The following is a 12,074-nucleotide window of genomic DNA, read 5'->3' on the forward strand; positions in this document are numbered from 1 at the left end:
TTATATGGTTGTCTACTTGGAAAAGTGCAGTGAGTTTTTTTCTTGCTCTAGCCACTCATGACCTAAGTTGTGTGCTTTTTTTGGTTCACAATATCTTTCCCTCTCTGTAGATGATCAAGCAAATGTGGTCAGGGTGGCCGAGTGGTCTAAGGCGCTGCGTTAAGGCCACAGTCTCTCCTGGAGGCGTGGGTTCGAATCCCACTTCTGACAAAACTTTAAGTCCATTTTGTCTCTGAGTTCTTTTAGAATCTCAGCTAAAAATTGGCAGTGCATATAATATCTGAATAAGTAACAAACTTCAGTTTCAACTGCAAATTAATTTGCCCAATTCTGTCTTCAAGCTCGTATAATATTCTTCTAGCACTCGTGGTGTTTTATGTGTTTTTTGGGGGGTGCTTAAAAAGTCCCTTTTATTAATGAAATGGGTTACATTCAGTCTTGTGATATTTTTGGTTTCCAATAAGTAGATTGTTAATTTTATGTAACCTCATTTTCTAATGCTCCATTCAAGAGATGTTTCCACTATGAAATGCAGAGCAAGGGGAAAGAGCACAAGTGATAGAGCGAGTGAGTGAGAAGGGGTGTTGAGGAAGGAGAGAATGAAACAAAGACAGAGTGAGTGAACGGCAGGTAGGCCTAGAAGAGGAGACTAGAAGTGAAGGCGACATACTTTTCCCTGCTTTTGACCTCCCACCCATCCCAAACCGACCACAAACGTACCATCTATGCAACGTTGGTATGCAGAAATTCACGCCTCAGCCAGTGAGGGTAAGTCCCAGGCCAGGGGCTAGAGAGCAAAAGACAGCATGTGCTCAGACGTTCCCTGCTAGGGACAGTTGATCTGAAACAAGGTCTGCTCTCTTGTATCCAGAAAGGATCTAGAAATCCTGCATGAATCTGCAAGGCACAATGACAGCATACATTTGCATAATATGCCCCACCTTCTGCCTTCCTACTTCCTGTGCAGTAGTTGTTTGTGTAGAGAGAGAGGTCGCAGGCAAGGTAATTTTGTGAGTAGGATACAGGACCCTAAATAGCTGGTTAGAGGTATGAGGTATTCTAAAAGCATAAAAATTGTACACCTGTGAAATGAAATGCTTTCACATGTGATCTTCTGTGTTTATTGTCCTGTGCATAAAGTTGCACCTTGTGTTTGAAGGTTTAAATTATTTCAGGCTTGCATGGAGGCAGAAATTTCTGAGTGACTTTTATACATTTCTTAAGACTCTACACTGTCAGGATGGCCGAGTGGTCTAAGGCGCTGTGTTTAGGCCGCAGTCTTCTCTGGAGGCGTGGGTTCGAATCCCACTTCTGACATGACTTTTGGAGATGTAATCTCCTTTTTCAGGTTAACATCTGATGGAAGTTGCATCTGTTGGTCTTCACCTGGGATGTGATTCCGTCCTCATCTAGTCAAGAGAGCTGGGGTTTTGTGGTGATTGCATGTTACTTTAAGAGCTGTTAGAATTGTTATGTGTAATGGAATCTACTGCATTGCTCTGTACTGAATAGGAATGCTATGATCTCATTTATGCTGTTCCTGTTTGTGTTACTGCATGCACTTTGCTTCTCCTGAAGTTCATCTCGAATAAATACCTGAATACCATTTCAAGGAGTTCGTCCCCTTTGTGAAGATGTCACTACAGAATTGGCAACGAGATGGGCACAACTTGTGATTTCAACCTCCACAGCGATTTCTTCTCTTTTAACGTTCACCTTCGTTTTGCTACTCAACTACAATCGTGAGTAACTCAAGGGAACATTTATATATTTTTTATGTTCCTTTTGACTCTTTTTTTTTCGTGTGGGGATTATCACAACGTTGTGGCTCCAGCGTTTCCCGTCAGTGAACCTCTCGCGTGTACTTCTACTTCTAATTGTTCTGAAGGGGAAAGCACCTAAAAGACCTAAAAGACGCGAGGGAGAAGAACCACGATGTGTTTTGGTGAAAACCTCATCGTTTTTGGGAAATGTGTGCTACTTTTACTGGCTTTAGCGTGTGATTCGGTTTATTAGCGTTTTGCATTTTTTCAAAAGGATTAACGCTTACCGGCTTCACAGCTCCTCGCTCTCACGCACGCAGCAGCGTCTCCGTGAACAATTGAGCTCTACACGCGCACACACTCAGTGCATCAGCGCGCATCTACGTGCTTTCCTCCACGTCACAAGCGTCATCACGCTCTCCACCGCCATCTTGTGGTTGCTAGGGCAACGCGACCACTGAAACGAGGAACATTTTCTCCGGTCTTCGTGTGGGTATTTATGACTTTATTTCAATTGATCTTTCAAGCGCTTTCCTCAACAATTTGATTGCGCATTTGTGTTTCAAGAAGCTTATTTTTCCTGTTATTATCTGTAAAGTGCATGCAGCGTGAAGCTTATACTTGAAGTCCATTCTTTTCGTTCTCTTTCAAAACCAATAAAAGACCATATTATTTTTCCTGCAACCTACAAATATTTGCAGTATTCTGTGACATTATTTTTTTTTCAACATGTCTGTTGAAGCTACACCTTCGAGGTCCAATCCAACAGGAGATACCAACTTAAACAGAGACACCCATCTACCTTACCTACAAATTAATTCTCCTAAAGAATTTTTATCAATTCCAGGAGAACCAGTCGTGTCATGGTTAGACTGGAAGGAGTACTTTTTGAACTATATAGCGAACTTAGAAGACGTCAATGGGGTCTTTACTCCTGAAAGGAAAAAAAGAATGTTATTGTACTCTTTAGGTCCTGAAGGACTTCGTATTTTTAATGAAATGCACAAACATCAAAATGCAGATGGAGATTTGGATGTGTTTAAAGCAGCCATTGTAGATCTTGATGACCATTTTTCTCCTGTAGTATGTATTGCTGTCACCAGACATTCTTTTTTCCATAGGAAGCAGCAAAAACATGAGTCCATTGAAGAGTATGTTTCTAGTTTGAAAAAGTTAGCTGCAAAATGCAAATTTGCGCAGTTGCATGACGATCTGATTAGAGATCAGATTGTTATGTACTCTAAAAATAGAGCATTGCAAGAGAAATTGTGGGTGGAGGGTGATAATTGCTTGAAAGATATTATTGCTTTAGTGAAAAAAGCTGAACTATCAGAAAGGTGTGCTAAAGTTACTTTGTCACAAGATAAAAAGGAAGAAGTGGTTGGTAAGATTGTGGAGAAAAGTAATTTTTATACCAGTCAGAAAAAATTCGAAAGGAAAAAACCGAATCGTTTTGACAAAAAAAAGTATGAAAACAAGGAACAGAAAACCTTTAGCAGTGTAGTATGTTACAGGTGTGGTAGTTATGCGCATTCCGCCACGTATGAGAGATGTCCAGCCAAAGCGGCTAAGTGTTTAGAGTGTGGTTTAATTGGACACTTTTCAAGGGTTTGTAATCGCAAATCGAAACAAAAACCCAAAAGCAAAATAGCTTGTGTTCAAGAAGATAGTGATAACAATTCATCTTCCTCAGAGAATGATTCACATGTTAATCTGATAAAAAGAAAAGATGTGGTAGTAAACATTACAGGTTCTTCCTCATCTAAACCGTTGTGTTTAATATCAGTAGGAGGTATTGTCATCCAGGTGGCTGCAGATTCCGGATCTCCTTACACAATTGTTTCACAAGATGTTTGGAGGGATCAGTTTGTGGACAAAATAGGCCCTTGGTTAGAAACCAATGATGTTGCCGCTGAAAGCTATACTGGGAATGACATTGATTTTTTAGGTTTTAGAACACTAATTTTCCGTTTTAAAGAAAGGAAAGCAATCGGAAAGTTGTATGTGGCTAGAGTTGGTCCATCCGTTTTAGGCTGGAAGGACCAGAAATCCCTAGATATCATTCTTAACCCCAATAGCAAAGAACAAGTCTTGATTTCATGTGAGTCTGAAGATACAAAGAAGTGGGTACTTAAGGAGTTTCCTGAGGTATTTTCGGGTCATATGGGAAAACTCAAAGGTTTTACTCATTGTATCCATTTAAAAGAAGGTGCAATCCCGAAAGTGCATAAAGCTAGAAATATACCTTTTATAATACGTGATGAAGTTAAAGGGGAATTGGACAAAATGTTAGACAATGAAGTTATTGAGCCCGTTGAAGCAGCTGAGTGGGTTTCGCCCTTGGTCGTAGCTCGCAAGTCCAATGGCAAGGCCCGTCTCTGTGTAGATTTAAGATACCTCAACAATAACATTTTGGTGGACCAATTTCCCTTACCAAGGATTGATGAAATGCTCTCCTTGACACGAAACGCAAAGTGGTTTTCTACGCTGGACTTATCAGCTGCGTATCATCAGGTAGTCTTAGACAAAAACAGTAGGCATTTGACATCCTTCTGCACACCTTTTGGCTGTTATAGGTTTAAGCGAATGCCTTTTGGCCTAGCGTCAGCCGCTGCAGTATTTCAGCGTTTGATGTCTAATCTCTTCAGCCATATCCCTGAGGTCGTATTTTTCCAGGACGATATTTTAATCATGGGGAGAGATAAAACGCATCATGACTCTATCCTTAGAGAAGTCCTAGAAATACTTAGAAGCAATGGTCTGGTGGCTGAAGGAACCAAATGTAAGTTCTCAGAAGAGTCCCTTACATACTTGGGACATGAGATTGGCACTTTCGGTATCAGACCCAAGACAGAATTAGTTGAGGCCATTCTTGAAGCTTCTGCACCCAAATCCAAGGACGATCTGCGATCCTTTTTGGGTTTAGCAGAATTCTATGCGAAGTTTGTAAATAATTTTTCCCAGAAGACGTACGATATGCGTCTTTTGATGAAAAACAAGGTTGTGTTTGAATGGACTGATGTTTGCCAACAAGCGTTTGAAAACATAAAGAGAGACATTGCACAGGCACCATCACTACAAGGTTTTGATCCTCATGCCGAATCCATTATAACCACGGATGCAAGTGCTACTGGCATTGGTGGTGTTCTCACACAAGTAACTAGTTCAGGAAATGAAGTAATTATAGCTTTTGCTTCTCGCTCATTGTCACCTTCCGAAGTAAAGTATTCGGTAATAGAGCGAGAGGCATTGGCATGTGTGTGGGCCATGGAGCATTACAGAAAATATGTATGGGGGAAGAAATTTTTACTAAGGTCTGATCACAAACCTTTAACGAAACTACTAACCACTGAGGGTCTTTCCAGAGCTTCTGCCAGGATTGCTAGATTGTCAATGAGATTACAGGATTATGTATACGATGTGAAGTATGTGCCTGGTACCAAATATGTCATAGCTGATTTTTTGAGCCGGTTTTCTTTACCGCTAAGAGAATTAGACAATGATCCATGGAAGGATTACTGTGTGGCTGGTGTTTTTGATGATGTTCCTGGTCTTTCTAAACAAGTCTGGCAGAAGGAGTACCAAGATGACGCAGTTTTGCATGAGGTCAAGAAGAGAATTGTTAGTGGATGGTCTAATGAATCTAAGGCCGATCCTAATTTAAGGCCATTTTGGGAGGTCAGAGACGAGTTAAGTGTTGAAAGCGATTTTGTCTGCAGAGCAGGAAGAATTGTTCCCCCATCTGGCATCAGGAACAAGATTATCGATATTGGCCATGAAGGACACCCTGGTATAGCTCGTACCAAAAGAAACATTAAAATTTTGTATTGGTGGCCTAAAATTGACATCGATATAGAGAGAAAAGTTCGTGAATGTTTCAGTTGTGAGCAGGCAGACAAGACTCAGAAGACTTTGAATCCTCCTTTGTCGTCTTTAGGGTGTCCTAATTTACCTTGGGAATGTGTTGCATTAGACATTCTTGGACCTGTTTGTTGGCAGGATGGTTCTTTGAAGTATATTTTAGTTTTAGTTGATCTTTTTTCTAGATGGTTGGAAGTGGACATTGTTCATGTTGTGGATACTAAAGCAGTAATTAGATTTCTGGAAGGATGTTTCTTGAAAGAGGGTTTTCCAGCCTCAATTTTAACGGACAATGGCGTCCAATTTAAGTCTGAGGCTATGAAGGTATTTTTGGACAATATTGGAATTGAACAGAAGTTTACAGCTTTGTATCACCCTAGGGGTAATTCTGTCGTTGAAAGAGTCAACAGAGTTATAAAAGGGGTTTTGCAATTGGCAAAAAGAGCTAATAAGAATTTTGAGGATGAATTGAACAAACTTATTTGGTCATATAGGATTACCATTCATGACACTGTTGGTGAGAGCCCTTTCGGTTTGATGCGTGGGAGATTTCCCCATTGTAAAATCAATCCAGGTTGGATGGGCAGGAGCCAAAGGTATCATTGGGATACTGATCGTGTTAAACACTCCATTACTGCCTCACAGGATAAGAATAAGGAGTTTTTTGATAGCAAACATGGTACTAGAGAAGTGTCTGTGAAAGTTGGACAGTGGGCCAGAGTAAAGTCTGGAAGAAAATCTGGGAAATTGGAATCCAGGTTCTCAGATCCTATGCGTATCACTAGGGTTATGAGGAACACCGTTCAGTTTGAGGATGGAAGCATTCACCACATGAGTCGCATAGCTTTAGCCAAGCAGGGTGTTACTGCAAAAAGCTGTGAGCATGTATGTAGGGATTATTGGTTGTTGAATGTCTTTTCAAATCTAAAGGAGGGGGATGTGCGGGATGTTGTTGAATCTTTTGATGATACGGTTGTGCCTGGAACTAGTTCTTCTGTTCCTGAGTGTCTCAATCGTTCTCTCGCACCTCTCTGTCCTGATGCGAATACTAGGGGTGATCCTTGTCCTCATCTTGAGAATCCTGCAGATGTTGTTTCCGACCTTCCGTCTGCACAGGACTCACTCAATGCTGGTGTTGTTAAGTCTAGCAGTTTTGGTAGACCTATTCGAACTCCTGGCAAATTTGATGATTTTGTTCTTCAGTGATTATTATTTATTTTTCCTTCTTTTGTGTTTTAAGGAAGGGGGATGTGTGGTGATTGCATGTTACTTTAAGAGCTGTTAGAATTGTTATGTGTAATGGAATCTACTGCATTGCTCTGTACTGAATAGGAATGCTATGATCTCATTTATGCTGTTCCTGTTTGTGTTACTGCATGCACTTTGCTTCTCCTGAAGTTCATCTCGAATAAATACCTGAATACCATTTCAAGGAGTTCGTCCCCTTTGTGAAGATGTCACTACAGGTTTCTCATATATTTCGGTTGTATAAAGTCTTGCTGACAAAGTGCAGTCCTTACTATATGAGCATAGGACCCATGTAAGAGCTCATCTGGAAGAGTCATGCTCTTGTATGCCCTGGCCAGACAGGCCATGCAAATATGGAAGAATGCCTAGCATCTGGTAGACAGTTGGACTCCAGCACACTTACGGCAATTTCCTCAGGGCTGTGATCAGGGGCTGCTTAGATTTGCGTATTCCACCCTATGTTGTGACATTGAAATTCCTTGTTGAATTTGCTTTAGCTAGCCAAGAGGTGGCTGTTGACTCAATTTCAAAGCAGCTTTGGGCCTTTCAAGTGGCTGGTTAATAGCACTTTCTCTTTGTACGCCTTAAAGGTCTAAAGAGTTCTTCATAGGTACTGCTCTCTATGGATTGTTCAAAGATCTGTTGGAAGTACTTATAATAGGATAAATAAATTGAGGGCATGCCTTTTCGGTATCCCACTTGCATGGCTGTCTGGCCTGTGGAAGGTTCCACGAATGCAAGTCAGGATGGCCGAGTGGTCTAAGGCGCTGCGTTCAGGTCACAGTCTCTTCTGGAGGCGTGGGTTCAAATCCCACTTCTGACAATTGAGTGTTTACTCTACTTTTTTCTTGGGAGAGAAAAAATCTGATCATTTCCCTCACATGGGCTTATATGGTTGTCTACTTGGAAAAGTGCAGTGAGTTTTTTTCTTGCTCTAGCCACTCATGACCTAAGTTGTTTGTTTTTTGTGGTTCACAATATCTTTCCCTCTCTGTAGATGATCAAGCAAATGTGGTCAGGGTGGCCGAGTGGTCTAAGGCGCTGCGTTAAGGCCGCAGTCTCTCCTGGAGGCGTGGGTTCGAATCCCACTTCTGACAAAACTTTAAGTCCATTTTGTCTCTGAGTTCTTTTAGAATCTCAGCTAAAAATTGGCAGTGCATATAATATCTGAATAAGTAACAAACTTCAGTTTCAACTGCAAATTAATTTGCCCAATTCTGTCTTCAAGCTCGTATAATATTCTTCTAGCACTCGTGGTGTTTTATGTGTTTTTTGGGGGGTGCTTAAAAAGTCCCTTTTATTAATGAAATGGGTTACATTCAGTCTTGTGATATTTTTGGTTTCCAATAAGTAGATTGTTAATTTTATGTAACCTCATTTTCTAATGCTCCATTCAAGAGATGTTTCCACTATGAAATGCAGAGCAAGGGGAAAGAGCACAAGTGATAGAGCGAGTGAGTGAGAAGGGGTGTTGAGGAAGGAGAGAATGAAACAAAGACAGAGTGAGTGAACGGCAGGTAGGCCTAGAAGAGGAGACTAGAAGTGAAGGCGACATACTTTTCCCTGCTTTTGACCTCCCACCCATCCCAAACCGACCACAAACGTACCATCTATGCAACGTTGGTATGCAGAAATTCACGCCTCAGCCAGTGAGGGTAAGTCCCAGGCCAGGGGCTAGAGAGCAAAAGACTGCATGTGCTCAGACGTTCCCTGCTAGGGACAGTTGATCTGAAACAAGGTCTGCTCTCTTGTATCCAGAAAGGATCTAGAAATCCTGCATGAATCTGCAAGGCACAATGACAGCATACATTTGCATAATATGCCCCACCTTCTGCCTTCCTACTTCCTGTGCAGTAGTTGTTTGTGTAGAGAGAGTGGTCGCAGGCAAGGTAATTTTGTGAGTAGGATACAGGACCCTAAATAGCTGGTGAGAGGTATGAGGTATTCTAAAAGCATAAAAATTGTACACCTGTGAAATGAAATGCTTTCACATGTGATCTTCTGTGTTTATTGTCCTGTGCATAAAGTTGCACCTTGTGTTTGAAGGTTTAAATTATTTCAGGCTTGCATGGAGGCAGAAATTTCTGAGTGACTTTTATACATTTCTTAGGACTCTGCACTGTCAGGATGACCGAGTGGTCTAAGGCGCTGTGTTTAGGCCGCAGTCTCCTCTGGAGGCGTGGGTTCGAATCCCACTTCTGACATGACTTTTGGAGATGTAATCTCCTTTTTCAGGTTAACATCTGATGGAAGTTGCATCTGTTGGTCTTCACCTGGGATGTGATTCCGTCCTCATCTAGTCAAGAGAGCTGGGGTTTCTCATATATTTCGGTTGTATAAAGTCTTGCTGACAAAGTGCAGTCCTTACTATATGAGCATAGGACCCATGTAAGAGCTCATCTGGAAGAGTCATGCTCTTGTATGCCCTGGCCAGACAGGCCATGCAAATATGGAAGAATGCCTAGCATCTGGTGGACAGTTGGACTCCAGCACACTTACGGCAATTTCCTCAGGGCTGTGATCAGGGGCTGCTTAGATTTGCGTATTCCACCCTATGTTGTGACATTGAAATTCCTTGTTGAATTTGCTTTAGCTAGCCAAGAGGTGGCTGTTGACTCAATTTCAAAGCAGCTTTGGGCCTTTCAAGTGGCTGGTTAATAGCACTTTCTCTTTGTACGCCTTAAAGGTCTAAAGAGTTCTTCATAGGTACTGCTCTCTATGGATTGTTCAAAGATCTGTTGGAAGTACCTATAATAGGATAAATAAATTGAGGGCATGCCTTTTCGGTACCCCACTTGCATGGCTGTCTGGCCTGTGGAAGGGTCCACAAATGCAAGTCAGGATGGCCGAGTGGTCTAAGGCGCTGCGTTCAGGTCGCAGTCTCTTCTGGAGGCGTGGGTTGAAATCCCACTTCTGACAATTGTGTGTTTACTCTACTTTTTTCTTGAGAGAGAAAAAATCAGATCATTTCCCTCACATGGGCTTATATGGTTGTCTACTTGGAAAAGTGCAGTGAGTTTTTTTCTTGCTCTAGCCACTCATGACCTAAGTTGTGTGCTTTTTTTGGTTCACAATATATTTCCCTCTCTGTAGATGATCAAGCAAATGTGGTCAGGATGGCCGAGTGGTCTAAGGCGCTGCGTTAAGGCCGCAGTCTCTCCTGGAGGCGTGGGTTCGAATCCCACTTCAGACAAAACTTTAAGTCCATTTTGTCTCTGAGTTCTTTTAGAATCTCAGCTAAAAATTGGCAGTGCATATAATATCTGAATAAGTAACAAACTTCAGTTTCAACTGCAAATTAATTTGCCCAATTCTGTCTTCAAGCTCGTATAATATTCTTCTAGCACTCGTGGTGTTTTATGTGTTTTTTGGGGGGTGCTTAAAAAGTCCCTTTTATTAATGAAATGGGTTACATTCAGTCTTGTGATATTTTTGGTTTCCAATAAGTAGATTGTTAATTTTATGTAACCTCATTTTCTAATGCTCCATTCAAGAGATGTTTCCACTATGAAATGCAGAGCAAGGGGAAAGAGCACAAGTGATAGAGCGAGTGAGTGAGAAGGGGTGTTGAGGAAGGAGAGAATGAAACAAAGACAGAGTGAGTGAACGGCAGGTAGGCCTAGAAGAGGAGACTAGAAGTGAAGGCGACATACTTTTCCCTGCTTTTGACCTCCCACCCATCCCAAACCGACCACAAACGTACCATCTATGCAACGTTGGTATGCAGAAATTCACGCCTCAGCCAGTGAGGGTAAGTCCCAGGCCAGGGGCTAGAGAGCAAAAGACTGCATGTGCTCAGACGTTCCCTGCTAGGGACAGTTGATCTGAAACAAGGTCTGCTCTCTTGTATCCAGCAAGGATCTAGAAATACTGAATGAATCTGCAAGGCACAATGACAGCATACATTTGCATAATATGCCCCACCTTCTGCCTTCCTACTTCCTGTGCAGTAGTTGTTTGTGTAGAGAGAGAGGTCACAGGCAAGGTAATTTTGTGAGTAGGATACAGGACCCTAAATAGCTGGTGAGAGGTATGAGGTATTCTAAAAGCATAAAAATTGTACACCTGTGAAATGAAATGCTTTCACATGTGACCTTCTGTGTATATTGTCCTGTGCATAAAGTTGCACCTTGTGTTTGAAGGTTTAAATTATTTCAGGCTTGCATGGAGGCAGAAATTTCTGAGTGACTTTTATACATTTCTTAAGACTCTGCACTGTCAGGATGGCCGAGTGGTCTAAGGCGCTGTGTTTAGGCCGCAGTCTCCTCTGGAGCCGTGGGTTCGAATCCCACTTCTGACATGACTTTTGGAGATGTAATCTCCTTTTTCAGGTTAACATCTGATGGAAGTTGCATCTGTTGGTCTTCACCTGGGATGTGATTCCGTCCTCATCTAGTCAAGAGAGCTGGGGTTTCTCATATATTTCGGTTGTATAAAGTCTTGCTGACAAAGTGCAGTCCTTACTATATGAGCATAGGACCCATGTAAGAGCTCATCTGGAAGAGTCATGCTCTTGTATGCCCTGGCCAGACAGGCCATGCAAATATGGAAGAATGCCTAGCATCTGGTAGACAGTTGGACTCCAGCACACTTACGGCAATTTCCTCAGGGCTGTGATCAGGGGCTGCTTAGATTTGCGTATTCCACCCTATGTTGTGACATTGAAATTCCTTGTTGAATTTGCTTTAGCTAGCCAAGAGGTGGCTGTTGACTCAATTTCAAAGCAGCTTTGGGCCGTTCAAGTGGCTGGTTAATAGCACTTTCTCTTTGTACGCCTTAAAGGTCTAAAGAGTTCTTCATAGGTACTGCTCTCTATGGATTGTTCAAAGATCTGTTGGAAGTACTTATAATAGGATAAATAAATTGAGGGCATGCCTTTTCGGTACCCCACTTGCATGGCTGTCTGGCCTGTGGAAGGTTCTGCAAATGCAAATCAGGATGGCCGAGTGGTCTAAGGAGCTGCGTTCAGTTCGCAGTCTCTTCTCGAGGCGTGGGTTCAAATCCCACTTCTGACAATTGTGTGTTTACTCTACTTTTTTCTTGGGAGAGAAAAAATCTGATCATTTCCCTCACATGGGCTTATATGGTTGTCTACTTGGAAAAGTGCAGTGAGTTTTTTTCTTGCTCTAGCCACTCATGACCTAAGTTGTGTGCTTTTTTTGGTTCACAATATCTTTCCCTCTCTGTAGATGATCAAGCAAA

General features: G+C 42.0%; 4 non-coding genes across 4 annotated transcripts; all 4 read left to right on the plus strand.

The window, feature by feature from the left end:
* Positions 1-1,234: 1,234 nt before the first annotated feature.
* On the plus strand, positions 1,235-1,317 carry TRNAL-UAG (transfer RNA leucine (anticodon UAG)). The gene has a single exon. It is a non-coding gene; the product is annotated as a tRNA-Leu (tRNA).
* A 6,569-nt stretch (positions 1,318-7,886) lies between these two features.
* Positions 7,887-7,969, plus strand: TRNAL-AAG (transfer RNA leucine (anticodon AAG)). Its single transcript has one exon. It is a non-coding gene; the product is annotated as a tRNA-Leu (tRNA).
* A 2,013-nt stretch (positions 7,970-9,982) lies between these two features.
* Positions 9,983-10,065, plus strand: TRNAL-AAG (transfer RNA leucine (anticodon AAG)). Its single transcript has one exon. It is a non-coding gene; the product is annotated as a tRNA-Leu (tRNA).
* A 1,024-nt stretch (positions 10,066-11,089) lies between these two features.
* On the plus strand, positions 11,090-11,172 carry TRNAL-UAG (transfer RNA leucine (anticodon UAG)). The gene has a single exon. It is a non-coding gene; the product is annotated as a tRNA-Leu (tRNA).
* Positions 11,173-12,074: the final 902 nt, after the last annotated feature.

The sequence above is a fragment of the Lissotriton vulgaris genome, chromosome 8 (assembly GCF_964263255.1).
Source record: "Lissotriton vulgaris chromosome 8, aLisVul1.2, whole genome shotgun sequence".
Lineage (NCBI taxonomy): Eukaryota > Metazoa > Chordata > Amphibia > Caudata > Salamandridae > Lissotriton > Lissotriton vulgaris.